At 43.5% G+C, this 18,111-nt stretch overlaps 1 protein-coding gene across 1 annotated transcript in view; it reads left to right on the forward strand.

Annotated features, from left to right (window-relative positions):
* Window positions 1-17,003, forward strand: part of MAPK1IP1L (mitogen-activated protein kinase 1 interacting protein 1 like) — a 118,064-nt gene extending 101,061 nt beyond the window's left edge. The window contains exon 5 of the mRNA XM_078659838.1: window positions 16,538-17,003. The gene's annotated coding sequence lies outside the window, so the exon portion shown is untranslated. The remainder of the gene's footprint in view (window positions 1-16,537) is intronic.
* Window positions 17,004-18,111: the final 1,108 nt, after the last annotated feature.

Below are 18,111 nucleotides of genomic sequence, written 5' to 3' on the forward strand. Positions count from 1 at the left end.
GCCCTTAACAGACTTCATGCATGGCTCAGAGTCTCTGGCTTCAAACTGGATGTGCAACACCTGTTTGATTTAGAATTTGATGGACAAAATATATTTGGGCCACAGGTGGATGAAATGCTTGAAAAGTAAAAAAAAAAAACACAAACACTGAAACTACTAAAGCAGTGGAGGCCCTACAAATGTATCAACACCATGATTCCTTTCGTGAGTGTCAGTACTGGGGTGCAGCCAGCTGTGGGTTCCTCCACTGAATCTAGCACTGCACATAAACAACATGAATCCTTTAAGAGTCCATTTACCAGGGAATCTTCCTATAAAACAGATTATAGATGTAGAGACTGCGCAACCACTACCAAAACTCCCACCCCTCCAAAACCGTGACCACCTACACCTCCCCAACCACATATAACACCATTCGGGTGAAGGTTAGAACATTTCTTTCCACACTTTGTATGCAGGACCGCACCATAGACCAGTGGGTATTATCCATAATCAAAAATGGGTATCCTAGATCTCAGGCCACTTAACAGTTACATCTCCTCAGAACACTTTCAGATGGTCACACTGCAAGAGGTGATACCTCTACTACTGCAAGAAGATTTCATGACTGCATTCGACCTCAAGAATGCATACTTCCATATTCCCATTAATCCAGCACACTCTGGTATCTACATTTTCAACTCAACAGGCAACACTATCCGTGCAAGGTGCTACCCTTCAGGATCACTACAGCTCCAAAGGTTTTCATCAAATGCTTTGCAGTAGTGACGGCTCATCTCAGAAGGGAAAGAAAACATATTTTCCCCTATATAGATGATTGGCTTATCAAAAGTTCAAGCTATCAACAGTGTCTTCAAGAAACTCAGCAGGTTACCAACCTTTTGCACGAACTAGAGATTACCCTAAACGAACAAATGTCTCATTTGCATTCATTGCAAATTCAGCTTTTCCTATGTGCAACTCTCAATTCCAACCATTCAAGCCAAACCATAACCCAGTCAAGCGAGTACAAAGGTTCATTAAAACATTGCCTCTTTTTCAACCACAAGCTCAACTCACAGCAAAATGAGTACTGTTTTTAGGCATGTCTTCCTGCATAGCCTTAGTACCACACATTCATCAATATATGCGTCCCCTTCAGCACACTGTCCAGTCTCAATGATGTCAAGTGGAATGGCATCTCCAAGATCTAGTGTTGGTAGGGCCAGTGTCTCATCGCTCTCTGCAGTGGTGGAACAGCGATAACTTGTTGCAAGGCCAGTCCTTCTAAGCCCCAATTCTGCAAGTCCACATTACCACAGATGCATCCCTTCAGGTATGGGGAGCACATATGCAAGATCTTACAATACACGGTCTATGGTCAATAGCTCAGACACATCTACTCATCATTCATCTAGAGCTTCGCGCAATTCAGCTTGCCCTCAATTTTTTTCGCAAACACTTACATCAAAAAGCAATATGAATAGAAACACACAATATGACTGCAATGCATTATATTTAAAAACGGGGGGGGCTCATTCCTCACAGCTATCCATCCTATCTGAGCGCATCTGGCACTGGGCAATCTATCCCAAAATCAAACTTCTAGCAGAATAACGACCTGAAGTTGGCAAGGACTTCGCAGATATGCTCAGCTGGATGCATCAGCAGGTACACGAGTGGGAGATCAACTTACCAGTACTCTACTCTTACTTCAAAAGATGTGGAACACTCGGCATAGACTTGTTTGCTACTCCCCTCAACGCCAAATGCCATATCTTCGCCTCCAGGTTCCACCACCCTCCATTCAGGGACAATGCCCTATGGATGAATTGGTCACGAGTATATGCCTACGCCTTTTATGCTCTGCAACTTATTCCATATATGGTTCAGAAGTTAACACAAACATCTTCAACACTAATCCTAATCGCCTAACATGGGCATGGAAGGCATGGTTCACAACCCTACTGCAACTATCTTTTTTGCCACATGAGAAACTACCTGATTGGCCACCTCTACTAACTCAGGATCAAGGAAGAGTAATGCATCCCAAGCAGCTAAATCTAGCGATGTGGCTTCTGAAATTCTAGAGTTTGGACATTTATAATTACAAAAAAAACGCATGGATAGTCTTAACCAAGCTTGGAGGCCTACAACTAGAGCATGTTGTGCTGCAAAATATAAGCAGTTTGTATATTACTGTACAAGTAAGCAGATCCAGTCCTTAGCACCTACAGTACAAGACATTATAGGCTATCTCTTCCATCTGCAGCAAACAGGGCTTGCTTACCCTTCTGTCAGATTACCCTTAGCTATTTACAACAAGGGGTGGTGATGGACAGAGTCTCTGAATTAAGCAGAGTACTCTCACCCAGTCAAGAGATCAGGGCTAGATCCAACACCGTTTTTTAGCTCATTGCACCATCCCAGTTTCAGAACCTGGCTGTATGCAAATTAGTCTGTCCCTGGCCCAGTGCATCATGGGAACAGGGCAGACCAGACTACAAAAGCCAATTCTTACACTGGGAAGGAAACAAGCTTCCGGGGACCGGTTTCTGGCATTTCAGCCGTCTTCGGCCCGGCTTGCTTGAATCCTGATGGTGCAATGAGCAAGGGACTCACATCTGAGTATACCCTTCCACGCTTAGGGTGGACAAAATTATTTACAACAAGGGGTGGTGATGGACAGAGTCTCCAGTGTAAGAATTGGCTTTTGTAGTCTGGTCTGCCCTGTTCCCATGATGCACTGGGCCAGGGACAGACTAATTTGCATACAGCCAGGTTCTGAAACTGGGATGGTGCAATGAGCTAAAAAACGGTGTTGGATCTAGCCCTGATCTCTTGACTGGGTGAGAGTATTCTGCTTAATTCAGAGACTCTGTCCCTCACCACCCCTTGTTGTAAATAGATTACCCTTAGCAGCACTAGCTGCCTACATGCAAAATAAGCAATATATGTCCATGTTTAAAATACCAGTAATCAAAGCATTCGTGGAAAGACTAAAACAAGTTATACCGTCTGCCACTCCACCAGCCCCAGCCTGGAACCTAAACATTGTCCTTACCAGGCTTATGGGACCACCATTCGCACCACTTCATTCATGTCAACTCAAACTCCCTAACATGGAAAGTTGCCTTTCTAGTGGCAATCACTTCTCTCAGAAGGAGAAGTGAATTACAGGCACTTACTCTCCAAAAACCTTTCTTTAAAATATTCCCCTAAAAATTAGCTCTGCGGACTAATCCAACATTTCTGCCTGAAGTGGACTTAGCCTTTCATACAAGTCAGACCGTAGAGCTACCATTGATCTTTCCTAACCCAGACACAGTAGCAGATCGAGCCCTACATACGTTAGATGTTAAAGGGGCTATCCTATTCTGCATCGATAGAACAAAATCTTTTAGAAAAACACAGAAGCTTTTTGTTGCTTTTAATAAACCATATCAGGGGGCTCCTATATCCAAAGCAGGAATTGCTCGATGGATAGTTAGATGTATTCAAACATGTTATCAAAAACCCAAAAGGGTACTTAAGGCACCACCACTGGCTCATTCCACATGTAAACGAGGAATCGCTATGGCTTTTCTAGGAAATATCCCTATAGAAGATATTTGTAAAGCAGCAACATGGAATAACCCACATACATTTATGAAACACTACTGTGTTAATGTATTCTCACATCAACAAGCAAGAGTGTCTCAATTTGTACTTAATACACTATTTCAAAGAAGTACTTCGGCCATTCACTAGCCCCTGCCAGGCCCAGACTGGGCCGTTGTGGGCATCTGGCATTTCCCTGGGAGGGTGGAAAGGTGGGGGCTGGTTTTACATCTGTTCTGCAATATTGATCTCCAGTGCTGGGGGCCGATTTAGTTAAGCAGCAGTACACCCTTGCCCACCCCGGGGCCTGTCCGATAATTACAAGAACAAACTCCTTGTTATCGCTTATTATTGCTTATTGTTGCCCCCATTTAGAAAACCTACATGATCAGTATCTTTGCCTTAATGAGATTGAATTTGCCCAAATGTTCTAGATCAAAGGAATGCGTCTTAGATGCTTAACCATTTATAGCATAATGGTATAAAGACCTTCTCTTCAACCGAAGGGTCCTTCAGTTTGAAAACTTGTATAAAACTTGATATAGTAAGAAAGTTTTTTTTTTTTTTTTATTGTGCGAAAAAACACACACATTGCAGAGCACTTGTAAACACATTCTGTTTGAATCCCGTAGTTCATATATGGATCAATTAAAGAATGTTTCATTTCTTAGAAACTAAAGAGCACCGAAAAAAGGATAGGATCTTAAGGATCTGTATGATAGCAAAGAATCGTCCTAGACTTGTTCAACTCTTGAGTACACAACTGACTATAGTTGTCTCCTAGATCATGCACTTTTCTCCAATTGATTTAAAACAAACTTATAGAAAGCCTTATATCTTGCATTAAACCTACTGCCACACCACTGGCCTTATGCACTATAGTGACAGATGCCATTAATGACAGCATGTAAACCTTATGACCGGACAAGCACACCATTTGTCTCAACAGCAAACGCTAAACATGTTGAACCGTCTTGCTGCTCCACTCTTAGGTTCAACCTTATGCTCTGTATAACTCCTAAAACATCTTAATTAAGATTTTTCAGTGATGTTGAGCTCTTGCGCCTTGCTCTCCCTCCCCCAACCTCGACATCATGATTTCCACTCGATGTAGAAGCATCAGCCATACAAGGATTTGAACGCTTTTGAACTGTCTCTCTTGTGACTTTCACAATCTGTCAATGTTTTTAAGGACTAGGGGCCTAATTACGACTTTGGCAGTTTGGGAGCTGGCCTCCTTGCCACCGTCCGCTCCCAGACCGCCTGCGAAGCGATGCTTTGGCGGCGCTGCCATCCTTAGGCTTATAAAGTGAGACTTAGAAATGCAGCGCCAAGGGACTGCCAAAGCCTGTTCCTGCAAGCATGGACTGTGAAGCCCATGCCGTGTGGAAACCGGGGGTGCATACACACAAGAGGGAACACCATTCTCCCCCGCCCGCCGGCTTGCCCGCATTCATCCCTAGGGCTTGAGGCAAGAGCGGTTTCCTCACTGCCACCTTTTTCATGGCAGGCTCACCGCCATGAAAATTGTGGCTGTTAGTAAACTCATATGCTTGGTTGTGCAGCAGCAGCACCGCCAGCATATTGTGGTCTCTGACTGCTGCGCCACCGGATCAAGGATCCCGGCGGTAGCAACGGTTCTGTCCCACCGCCGTAGTGGTAATACGACAGGTGGACGACCAGTCTGACAGTCCTGGGACGGACCACCGCCACGGGTTCAGCGGTCCATTGGGCTGCCGGACTTGTAATCAGGCCCTTACATTTTAGTGGGTTGCCTCTGAGGGACCTATGGGGTGTATCTGTGGCTAGAGCAGATGAATGGATTGATTACATAGCTATGGGCAGTCCTTTCAGCGATCCATGTGCTGTGTTGGCCACTTAACTGGGACAAAGCAGACTGAGTATGGAAAAGGTTTATGCATTACAGATCCGTTGCTTGACTCGTTTCTTTCAGGGTGCATCATTTTGGAAAAATAAAACATCCTCCAACACTCAGGAGAGGAAAAAAACCTGTATTTATTTATAAAGTTTTGGTGGAAAGTCCTTGTTGAAACTGCTCCTCTTTCTGTCATTTTGTCACATCCACATGAGGACGCTGGAAAACCTGAAGTAAAAACGCATAGACCTATCTCTAAAGGGGGTTTCCAGAACCATGTGTAATGTGTGTAAAACTGATTTTATTATTTTTTGGGGTAAGGGAGGTTTCCTGGGATTCTTTCTTCACTACTTGGAAAAAAACGAACTGATGCTGTGAAGTTTAAGACGTAATGGTATAGGGCAGCTGCTAGCCCTTTTATATGAGCAATGTATGTTTTCAGGTTGACTGCCTTATCTGGTCGCATTTTCCTTCATTCCCTGTTCTTTTCCACAGACAACAAAATTAAGCTTTATACTACAGTCTTTGTCATTTATTTGAAAAAACAGACACTCTATAACATTCACATAGTTACCAGACACACTTGAAAAATCCATCCAGTAGAGAAAAGTAGTATTGGAGACGTACTACGCTCCTGACAGTCCTCGGAGCATTCCTCCTACAGGAACAACTCTTTCCTGGTTCCTAAGATTTTAACGATCTCTCCTTCGCAGTCTTCAGATTACTTTGGATACTATCCTTACTACTGGACGCTAAGCCTTGAAAATGTCCTAAGGATGAAACGCGTGTTGGCTGCTTTTGCTTGTGTATACCAGATATTGGCTGTTCCTGCTTGTACAGACCAAACATTGTGGGAATGGCATAAATAACTTCAGAAAAAGGACAAGGATTTGAATGAACTTTATACTAGTACTACTTTTCTCTATTGAATGGACTTTTCAAGTGTGCCCTGGTACCTATATTGTCATGTATAAATTTTGCGAAGGACATTTTCCCAGGCAGACAAACACCCTAGGTGGCAGGGTATCTTCAAGTACCATGGTAACACCATGATCTTACATGCAGATACATTATGTATGACTGGCATCCCTAACAAAAGTGCTGAGAATTGGATGTGCAATCCATGTGAGCATAGCCACCATTTGTGTTTAAACATTCAGAAAGTTAGCCTGGTATAAGATGTAGTGGGTATCACAATTTGCATGCCAGCGTTCCATCATTTAAAGTAGTTTTTCAACCTGGGACATTATGTAAAATTAGGATAAGGGGTATGTCATTTTTATTTTCTTACCATGTTTTCTGTACAACTGCCAGTGACATTTGGCCCATTGTACAAAGTAAAATGTTACTTGCACCTTTGATGTAGACTGATAAAAAGCCCTGAAACTAAACCAAGGAAGCAGTGTCTGGACATGGCTGCACGCTCATGTTGGCTACCACATATTTATTGTATTTTGTTCTGTGAAAAAGTGATCCTTTTCTCCAGTTCTAAATGGGGGCTAGGCGGCTACTGGAGTTCAAGAGTGCTAGTTGGGAGTGACTTAATTTTCTCTTGTAAGTGAATGCATACGGGCAGATGTGAGTTTTTAACAAAGTTGGTTAGTATGAGTATTGATTTAGTATTTGTACTGTATAGTTTTTGTTCAGACCACCTTTATACACTGTTTATCATTGCTTTTAAAAAGGGAAACCGTAATATACAACAACAAAAAGCAGCATTAGGTGTAAGCTGTTGAAAAAAAACCTTGACACAGCTTTGTTTGAACTCAAGAAAGGGTTGTGTTTTTATTTTGGAAGGGAAGTGCACAGAGGTAATAGATGAAAATGTCTGAGGTAACAATATAATGCTAGCACAATAAAAAGCCATGGTCGATATTTGTAGCTATCTTAGCCATAGTAAAAGTTTACTGATGGAATATGATGCTGTTGGAAGCTTTCAGGAGACATTTAAAGTTAATCTAGTGATCTAGAATCCTGAGCAACATTAAGGGCTGGGTATACATGAATATCTATAGGTTCTCTTCCAAATCTTCATTCCTACGCTTGAAGAGAAAACTTAATTCCATTACAAGACCAGAGGCTACCATTATACATTTACTTTTATTTGTTGCCCAAACATGCAGCCCTTTAAAGAACATTAATACATCCTAAACATATAGAATGTTTGTGAACAAGTATAACTATCCAATGCACAGGGTTGCATTCCTCTTTTGTTAGCTGCTCACAAGATATGTATACCACTCTGTTACTTCCTTAGTGGTTTTGACTACAACTGATATTGTATTATTTCGTTTATAGCTCTTAAGGTGTCAGGGGTTGAGCCCATTCCCTGGACCGACCACTTCCTGGTGGCATTCTCCATACAGAGCATAAAATCCAACAAAGCCAGTCAGGTACCCCCTAACTATCTTAGGAGGAAGTGGGCTAAATTCTCGGTGGAGGATTTTAATCAAGCCTTAACTAGGGATGGTAAGCCTGGGGGTGAGGACATAGAAACAGCGGTCTCCAACCTGAATCAGCGTATCACTGAGGCGCTTGACCAGACAGCCCCACTCTGCCGTACTTCCACATGTGCTCGGAAAGATCGCTCCGCCCCATGGTTCAGTGCTGAGCTGAGATTAACAAAGGCGGACTGTAGGCGGGCAGAAAAAGTCTGGAGGGTGTCCTATGACAACAAGGCCAGGGATCTGTTTCTGGAAAAAAGGCGCCTTCACCATAGGTTGATAAAAAAAATCTAAAGCAGCTTATTATGCTGGACAAATTCAGGGGGCGGAAAACTCCGCCAAGGAACTTTTCGGCATCTATAAATCCCTGACTTCGGTAAATGCTCCTACAGAGCCGGAGAGCTGCTCTACAGAGTCATGTGACCGGATTGCCGAATATTTCTCCGCTAAAGTAGAGAAGATCTACTCAACTTTCCCTAAGCCGTCGACAGGGTCTGACCTGGAGATAGCAATGGGGGACACAGAGACGGCAGGGCATATTACATACTTCTGCACCCCTCCTCTTGAGGAATTAATAGTGGTGTGCCGCTCTGTTACATCAGGGTCCCCGTGGGATCCGGTGTCGCCAAAACGCTTGGTAGACAGCCTGGAAGTCCTGGAGCCTTATATAAGGCATATCCTCGACGTCTCTTTCGGATCGGGAAAGCTGTCGGAGGGGTGGAAACAGGCGGTGGTGCTCCCGCTCCGGAAGAAACCCAACTTAGGCTTCGAGGTATTAGAAAATCTGAGGCCCATCTCCCTCCTGCCTTTTCTGTCAAAAGTGGCGGAAAAGGTGGTTAATACCCAAATCATGAAGCACGTGGAAGAAAGGGGACTGCTTCATGCGACGCAGTTTGGCTTTAGGCCACGACATTCAACCGAGTCCGCCCTTCTCATGGCTACGGAACATCTGAGAGAGGGCGTGGATGCAGGCCAAACTATGGCTCTGATCCTGTTGGACCTCAGCGCGGCGTTCGACACTGTAGCACATAACATCTTGCTACAGTGTCTGAACAGAGGTGGCATCTCTGGCACCGCGCTGAGATGGATCCAAGACTTTCTCAATGGGAGAAGTTTCCGAGTCAGGCAGGGAGACTGCTATTCAAGGTTGGTGCCTCTGGGCCAAGGCGTGCCGCAGGGCTCGTCATTGAGCCCAACCCTCTTTAATATGTATGTCGCGCCTGTTGCCTCGATAGTGGAGAGCCATGGCCTCCAACTGGTCTCTTACGCCGACGACACGCAGCTGGTGATCTCCCTATCGCATGCGCCCTGTCTTGCTGCCGATGGCTTCCGTTCGTGCATGAAAGATCTTGCCGAATGGATGGCCATCAATTGTTTGAAGCTGAACGGCAACAAGACAGAGGTGCTGGTGGTGGGGAGAGCCCAGTCTGCCTGGTCGTCGGCATGGTGGCCTTCCTGTCTTGGACCCACCCCAACCCCCTGCCAAGAGGCACGCAATTTGGGGGTGTGGTTTGACGCTGGTCTCACTTTTGGCCCCCAGATTAATCGGGTGGTGGGAGTCTGTTTCGGGATTCTGAAGAAGCTGAGAAAAGTCCTGGACTTACTCCCGATTGAAGCCCGTCAAACCCTGGTCCATGCCCTGGTGACAGCTAGGTCAGACTATGGGAACCTGCTGTACCTGGGGGCTCCAGAAAAAAGCATGGCTCGCCTGCAAGTGCTGCAGAATGCGGCAGCGCGTCTGATTCTTAGACTGCCTAAAAGGGCGCCTTCTAAGGCGGCCCTCCAGCAGCTACACTGGCTCCCTGTGAGGAGAAGAGTGGAATACAAAGCCCTCTGCACCTGTCATCGCATTTTGAATGGCAGGGCACCCGACCCTCTGACTAAATTGATCGAAGTGTACAAACCAACACGTGCGCTTAGATCCACAGGGGGCGGCCTACTAAGGATTCCAAGAATTAAGAAGGCCCGCATGGGGGGCAGGTCCTTCAGATGCCTAGCGGCAACTAACTGGAATAAACTGCCGGCGGACTTGCGCCTGGAACCAGAGGAGGCTAAGTTCCGAGCGAAACTAAAAACATTTCTCTATACTAAATAACGGCCCGCTCATTTTTCTGTGTCCCCTGCTATTTGCCTCTCCCACTTTCAGCGCGTGGACACGCCGGTGTGCGTAATCGCAGCGCTCTATAAATGTCCCAATAATAATAATAATAATAATAATAAGTATAAATGTGTAAAATGTGACTAATTTTTAGGTTTTATAATAATCTTTATTGATTCTAATGTAAATTGCCTTTTTTGAGAATGTTATCATGTCTTCACGCTTTGGTATCTCTTAATGCGACCGCTTTGGATTACAGGTTTGTTTTTATATCCTTTTTTCATAGCCTTCCAATGTACGGTCGGCTTATTGACCCTCCTTTTGCCTTTTAAGCATTTTCACAAAGGATCATTGCCTTCATAATGTTCAAAACAATAGTGTCGGAATTGGTGTTTGACATAAAATCACAATAAACACTCCCGAGGTGAGGCGCGACCTTCAGACGCCTCACCTCATTTCCTATTTACCAATTTTAATCAAAAAACAACTTACAAGTTAACGCGTGATCCCCATGGCAATGCGCGATCAAGCAAGCTAATGGGACTCACAAGGCAGAGTGCTGTGACCTCCCACGAGGAAGTCCTTCCTCTCTGCTGGTATCCTTCTCCTCAAGCACAGCCATGGGTACAGCTCCAAACAGACTGTAACGGCTGCACAGGAGAAGGACTGCTAGGGAGACGATCGGATCCATATTTAGGTTGATTTAAGCATTTTTGTCACTCTGGGACCCCCTAGTGCCTGTTTCCGGTACGCTTTTTAACAATTTACCAAAGATAAACTGTTTTTAGACAAGGCTTCAGTTCAAGGATTCTTTACCACAACATATATTTAAAGCTATCTACTGGCCTATTGGCCCCCATTTTAATTTTACTAAACTATTTATTAGCCTAAAGAGATAAATAACTCTCAGAACCAGGGAGAATCGGGCATTTTAGGGGACAATATTAGAAAGTATTTACAGGAGGAACTCCAAGCCTCCCTCAAAGAGGCAGTAGATGCCACTTTGTCTAAAAGAGAGGATCTCCCTCTGAGGACAATTATTTTTCACTATCTGATGAGGATTTACCCTCTACCTCTCTTTCTAAGGAAAAAAAAAGGGGGGAAAAGTTGCTCATAAAATCAAACACCTATCTAAAGCTTTTGAACCAGCTTATATTACTGGTAGACCTCGCGCTACAATTGATTCAGGTGCTAGCTGCAGCACAAGAAAGAATGGCCACCTTAACGGGGCACAGAGAAAGGCAGCACAAAAAGAATGAGTGACCTTAATGGCACAATAGATGTTGAAACACTACCTCATCAGCTGATAACTATAACGATGTAGACTAATTTATCTTTGACCCACAAGATAAATTCGATCTCCTATGAGACCTGGATGAAGATTTTGACAAACCCTCTACCTCCCCAGGAATGAAGGATCCCTTTGGGGAAGAGATGTTTAACCCCACAACTACTCAGCACCCACACAGCACAGACTGGTGGCAGCTAGCACGTCTCCCACTTTTTAAGTCTATTGGTCAAAAACCCCTTGACAAGGACACACGTAACCTCCTTAGGAGTGAGTGTCCAAGACCCTCTACAGAGCACAAAGAGTGTTTTATACCTAATTTGGATCTCTAGATCCTAAGTTTCCTTTTTAAATATGGCAAAGACCCTAGGAAAGGCGTAGGGAGGTGACAAACAGTCTCAGGATAAGCTCCTGGATATCCTAGGTCCCCTAAAACGCATCCTGAACATGACCGAAGATGCCAGGGCTAAAAATATCCCTGTAAACATGGACTTATTAACCCCTTTGCTGCGGGGGTAATTCCCCCATGGTGCGGGGGTGGCAGGGGGAAGCACGGCGCCGCGGTGCTTGTGACGAGCACAGCTCGTCATGAGTCACAGTGGAGCTGTGCTCATGACGAGCTGGGCTCGTCACAACCCCACCCACTGATTAATTCTCCCGCACAGGCGGTGAATCAATCGCCCGTGGGCGGGCCGCAGCCGTTATGATGAGCCCAGCTCGTCATGAGCACAGCTCCACTGTGACTCATGACGAGCTGGGCTCGTCATGAGCATGGAAGGGCTTAAGAGGCGGGGCGCAAAGGGCCTTATGCATGTTAGGCAATGCAAACCTCATAATGGAGAGACGGAAGGCTGTCCTGATAAGAATTAACCCCAAGTTAGCAGGTCTTGGTTCCAAGGAAGACACTAATCATACCAATGGCCTCCTTTTTGGTGTAAACTTTATAAAAAAAAACCTTGAGCAGATACGTTTCAACCTTTAACGGCCTTCAACAAAGCACAATACAACATGCGTAGTCTTTTCCTTACATCCACTTTTTGGAAGGGCTGACAGAAGGGGACCACCTGCCAGCAGTGGATCCTTCAGGTCCCAATTCTATCAGTAAGAATATAGAAACCCACAGTACTGTGGGAGAGGCTTCCAAAAAAATTCCAACTTTTATCCTCAATGGGGCAGGACCCCAAGGAACCCCGGAGGAAGAGCAAGAACCTCCACTCATGGTTATCAAGGCGAACACCCCTTATTCACCGTTACTAAAAGTGGTGGGGATGAGGGGGAGGCAGACTAAAACTCTTTACCCAGAATTTGAAATTGATAACTCTCAAACCTGGGGTTTTAGAAACCGTTACCGGCTTCAAAATAGATTTTTGCTAAACACCCCATCAAGTCAGGGAACCGATGGAATGACATTTAGAAGAAGAGAAGATGTCTCTTATAGACGTAGAGGTAACTCAAATGTTGAGGGTGCTCTAGCAATAGTAGGCAAACAGGACACAACACAGGGTTTTGTATGTACAATATTTCTAGTACAGAAATAGGACATGGGTTGGCGTACAGTCCTAAATCTGAAATACCGGAACAGATTTTTAACTTGCAGGCATTTCAAAATGGAAGGTATTCACCTGTTGAGAGACATCCTACAGTCAGCAGATTGGCTAGTAAAACTAGACCTCAGACACCTACTTCACGATTCCCATAAACAAGGACAGCCAAAAATATCTCCGTTTCAGATGAAGGGGCATACTTTACCAATTCCTTTGCCTCCCTTTCGGGCTGTCCTCGGCCCCCTGTTTCACGAAAGTACTTCGTCCAGTGGTCACTCATCTCTCAGAGAGGGGAGTGAGGTTAATCATTTACCTAGACGACCTACTCATCATGTCACAGGACAAGCTAGAGGTATATAATCATTTACTTATAACTACGAATCTCCTGGACAGCCTGGGTTTCCTTATAAATATGGAGAAGTCAGTTCTGACTCCCACTCAAAAGATAGATTTCCTAGGTTTTCAGGTAGACTTGGTCATATCCCACCTGATTTTACCTCTCAAGAAAGTGGTAAAAATATCAAAAGACATGAAGTCAGTCTTATCCAAGGACTCAATACTAATCGGGGACCTTGCAAGGGTTTTGGGACTCCTTTTGTCCGCCATCCAGGCCAAATCTCCCGGTCCCCTACACTACTGAGGTTTACAGAGACTGAAGACCTTGGGTCTAAGGAAAGGTCTATGGGACAAAGACTCTATTTCCATTTCACCAGGTGCACGGTAGGATCTGACATGGTGGCTAAATAACCTCAGTGCATGGAACAGCAGGGCCATTTTAGGGAATGTGCCAGACTTTATAATAGTCAGATGCAAGCAACACAGGCTGGGGAGCCCGTCTTGGAGAATTAGAGACAGGGGGAAGATGGTCTCTGGAGGAACAATCTCTTCATATAAATGATCCTTTTTGAGCTTTAAGAACCTTCTAAAGAACTCAAACACTCTAATCCACCTAGAGAACTTCACAGCAGTATCATTTGGTATTTTTGCTGGAAACACAAGGATATCCCAAGAGTGGAATTTATTCCAGGAACTCAAAATGTAAGAGCACACCGGAACTCGAGATTTCTGAAGGATTACAGCGATTGGAAGTTACATCCAGAAGTATTTGCTCTGATTCAGGACCTATGGGGCCCAATTCAGATAGATCTCTTTGCAAGCAGATTACATTTTCAGGTTCCAATCTATTTCAGCTGGAAGCCAGATTCCCGGGCTACAGCAATAGACACTTTTCTTCAACCTTGGGAGCAAGAAAATAGCCTATGCATTTCCCCCTTTTGCTTAATCCGGAGAGTCCTCTGGAAGGTGAGAGTAGAGTCTGGCAGTATCATTCTTGTGACTCCCTTCGGGAAATCCCAGGTGTGGTTCCCCGGAGTGATGGAACTGGCTGTAGACATCCCTCATCTAGTTCCAGCATCCCTGGGCCTGCTTCAAGACCCAGAGGGAGAAGAACACCCTTTGGTTTTAGAGGGGAAAATGAACCTTCTTATCTGGAGTATTTCAGGGGACCTAATAGATGTTCAGATGTTTCATCAGAAGCTAAGAATTTATTGATGAATCCTGGGCTCCAGGTAAAGATATAATGGTGTGTGGAAAAAATGGTTTAGTTTGTGTTTGGAGAGGAGTTTGTATGCCGGGGAGGTCCCTGTTCAACAGATACTAAACTATTTAGCAACCCTTTTTAACTCTGGTCTCTCTTATAGGACCATTAATTGTTAAAGATCCGCTATTTCATCCGGGCATGCTTTAGTGAATAATTTAGCAATAGGTATTTCTCTTATAATATGAGTAATGAAAGACTTAAAAGACCCCCTAAAGCGCGTTATGATTCCTTGTGGGATGTTAGTCTAATTTTCATAGTTTTTGTTTCTTGGCAAGATAACAAATAAACAATGTAAAAGTGAAGCTAGAAAAGCAGAAGAGCTTTTAAATGGAATCACTCATGTTTGTTAAAAGAGCCCTCACTCACCAACCTAGTTGGTGACATGCTTCATCATTGGGCCCCCACCAGAGTGGCGGAGTGCCTCTCCGGTGTGCTACGACGCCTTATTACAGCTGAGCGGGTTTTTTGTGTGACAAGTGCTGGTGCATAAGGTGAGATTAAAATGGGCTTACTGCTTCCCAAGAAAATGTTAATTAGGTGGAGAGTAAGGCCAGGTTAAAAAGTGGTGGTGGATGCTGTGATTGAGTAAATTGCTCAAGTGCATCCAAGGTTTAGAAGGTCAGGTCTACATGTTTCAGTCTTTGAATGGCACTCTGCCTCTCTGGTGGGGCCCAAAGATGAAACATGTTACCAACTAGGTTGGTGAGTGAGGGCTCTTTTAACAAACATGAATGATTCCATTTAAAAGCTCTTCTGCTTTTCTAGCTTCACTCTTTCATTGTTTATTTGTTATTTCCCTGGGGAATAAGAGTGGAAGCAACGACTTCCCTTTCTCTCTTTTTGTTTATATGTCTTGGCAAGATAATACATTCTTATGTCTTAAACACATTTCGTTAAAATTGGCAACTTTACTTTGCCTAGTTTCTTTCAAACGAGTTTCAGATATAAAGGTTTTTGAGCGATCTATCAGATTTTTTCTGAGAGCATACATTTCGACATTTGGAAGAGAACCAAGACTGTTTGACTCTGTTTTCTATCCCTTTTTCAACGACTTTAGCTCGATGGATACATACCATAATGAGTTTAGCTGGTATAGATCTATCTAGATTTGGGGCCACTCATTTAGAGGGGAAATGTCTGGTAAGGTTTTCTGGTCAGGTGGATCTCTTTTAGAGATTCTTAGAACAGCTGATTGGTCTAACGTAAACACATTTGCCAAATTTTACTTAAGACCAATTGAGCATGTTGGCAATGTAGCTCTCAGCAGCTTTGAACCTGCATAATGGTAGCCTCTTAATTTAATTAAAGACAAATGGAGGCTAACCTTATCCCACCCTCCTCACCGAAAATATGAGGATAAAAGGGGTAAAACGGTTTCTTTGAGTTTGTAAAGCTTGCTAGATCTGTAAGTTTATAACCTGCTTATCACGCACTGCCTTTCGCCCTATTATATAATCTTTCTCTTATTACCGATAATTCCACCTAGGATTGGGAAATGCAATAACATGGTTTTTCAAAACTTCATTTACTTGGCACCAGAGATGGATTCCCTTTATCCTTGTTTGTTCACAGTTTAAGGAGGAAGGCAGACCTGGGCATTGGATCGTTATACTTGTTCAAGAACCTTCTATATGTTTATGATGTATTAATGTTCTTTAAAGGGCTGCATCTTTGGGCAGCAAATTAAAGTACATGCATAATGGTAGCCTCCGTTTGTCTTCAATGAAATCAAGATTCTCTCTGCATAATAATTGGAGAATTTGCATTCTTTTAAAAAATTACTTAAATCTGGCAGCTCGATGTGATGGAGTTACCTTAGGAGACATGCCTGCCAAAAGTTGTCCTGTTTTCTTTGCTAACAAATTCAATACAAATTATGACCCAAAAAATAAAACTTACGGATTTGGTAGTGTGCATATTTCAGCGCCCAGAGTCCAAATTTGAGGCAGTTTTTTTATTATACATTACTACATGTATGAGTTCATATACCACATGTTGTTCTGAGTGACGCATTACCAAATGAATACAGAGAAACATTATTGAAATTAGGTTGATCTTTTCACAGCTCTGTTTAACTTAAATACTAAAAGATTTGTTTTCTCTTTCAGATTTGCTTTTTTGTGAAATTGGAATTCGCTTCACTGTAGCAGTAGCAGTCATTTTTGGTGCTCTTTGTATACCCTAAACGTTTTCCACCAATTGGAGTATGCCAAATGTGAATATTTTTCAAGTTATCACTGCAGCATTCTGCTAATTTTAGACCCTAAAGTGCTTCATTTGACATCTGACGTGTATTTCTACTGCATCACAAATTGCCAAAATAGCTATTATGGTTGGTCTTGCTTTGAGATTGGCATAATGCATTTGTAATATATTGTGTAGAAAGTCGCGTGTTATAAAATATAATTTTATGACTTGTTGACACTATTTTTATTACTAAAACCAATAAATGTATTATTTGCTGTACTTAATCATCTGTAGTGGCAGGCTCTAAATACAAAGTATATTAACATTTGAAAAACTTTGAGGTTGACGTTTGTATAATAAAAAATGAAATTAAATATTTTCATGAAAGCTTTTGACTCCTATGGATGTTTTTAAATATTTTGTTTTGTAACCGTCCTCTGTCATACCTTTGCCATCATGTGATCACCCATCCATAAGCACACTGATATTGGATCTCCTTCCAAGCAAATTTACCCATCAGAGATACCTAGTTTGAGTCTAGACTATGTTGCTGAATGAATACAAGCTACCTTCAGTGGTGCCTTCTTAGTATGCAGCTCCCTACCACTACAAAAGATTCTGTCAAAAATTGTGATTACCATGCTTTCTAAAGACTGATCTCTGCCACACTAACTTAGACTAAGTGATAATTTAGTGAATCATACTAAATTCAAGGAGGATGTGACCACTTTCTGCCCACTATGGTTATGACAGATCGGACCTTCAGAAAAGGGCCCGATCATTGGCCTAAGGGACAGCTAAAGACCACTTGAGTGTAACACATGCTACAGAAGTTGTGTGGTCCCTACTGAAATGTGTGCATGTGTCTGTTGAGTCACTCTTGAGCAATCGAGAATAGTGGTCTTCTACACTGCAGCAGTTGTACAGAGCTATGCTCCTACTTGGGTGGTGGTGGTGGCAGCGATAGAGGGACAAGCAGGGCTATATTTTACGGGGTCCAGTGCACATGCCCAGAGACCAATGTTTAGATTCTGATGAATTGCACTGAATCTATACGATCACATAGCATGAAACATGTTGACCAATAAGTAGAGCGACATTGCATCGCCAGTTTGACGAGGAACAAAACCCAGATGATGAAGTATGACACCTAGCTTGCTGGGTGTGTAAGGGTTTTAGTCCCGAAAGGGAGGATTCCCCTCCCTTTCTTCCCTTGTTGGGGCCCTCCGTTCATTATCCGGCTCATTCACCTTCTTTCACCTTGGGGAACAGCGTACCTCTTTATGTTTACATTGGCAGACTTTATGCACAAAGAAAGGAGAGATGAGCCTCATAATTCGAAGTGGTATAACCGAGTCTATAGTGGTAGTGGAGAACAGCTGTGACTGGGGATGTCGTCAGTAGCAGCGGGCTTCTCACTTGCAGATCATGGTCCCTTTCGTGGGGCCTCTTCAGGGTACTCCCCAACATTTGCAGTGGAGTTTAATCGAAGTTA

This window comes from Lissotriton helveticus, chromosome 9 (genome assembly GCF_964261635.1).
Source record: "Lissotriton helveticus chromosome 9, aLisHel1.1, whole genome shotgun sequence".
In the NCBI taxonomy this organism is placed as follows: domain Eukaryota; kingdom Metazoa; phylum Chordata; class Amphibia; order Caudata; family Salamandridae; genus Lissotriton; species Lissotriton helveticus.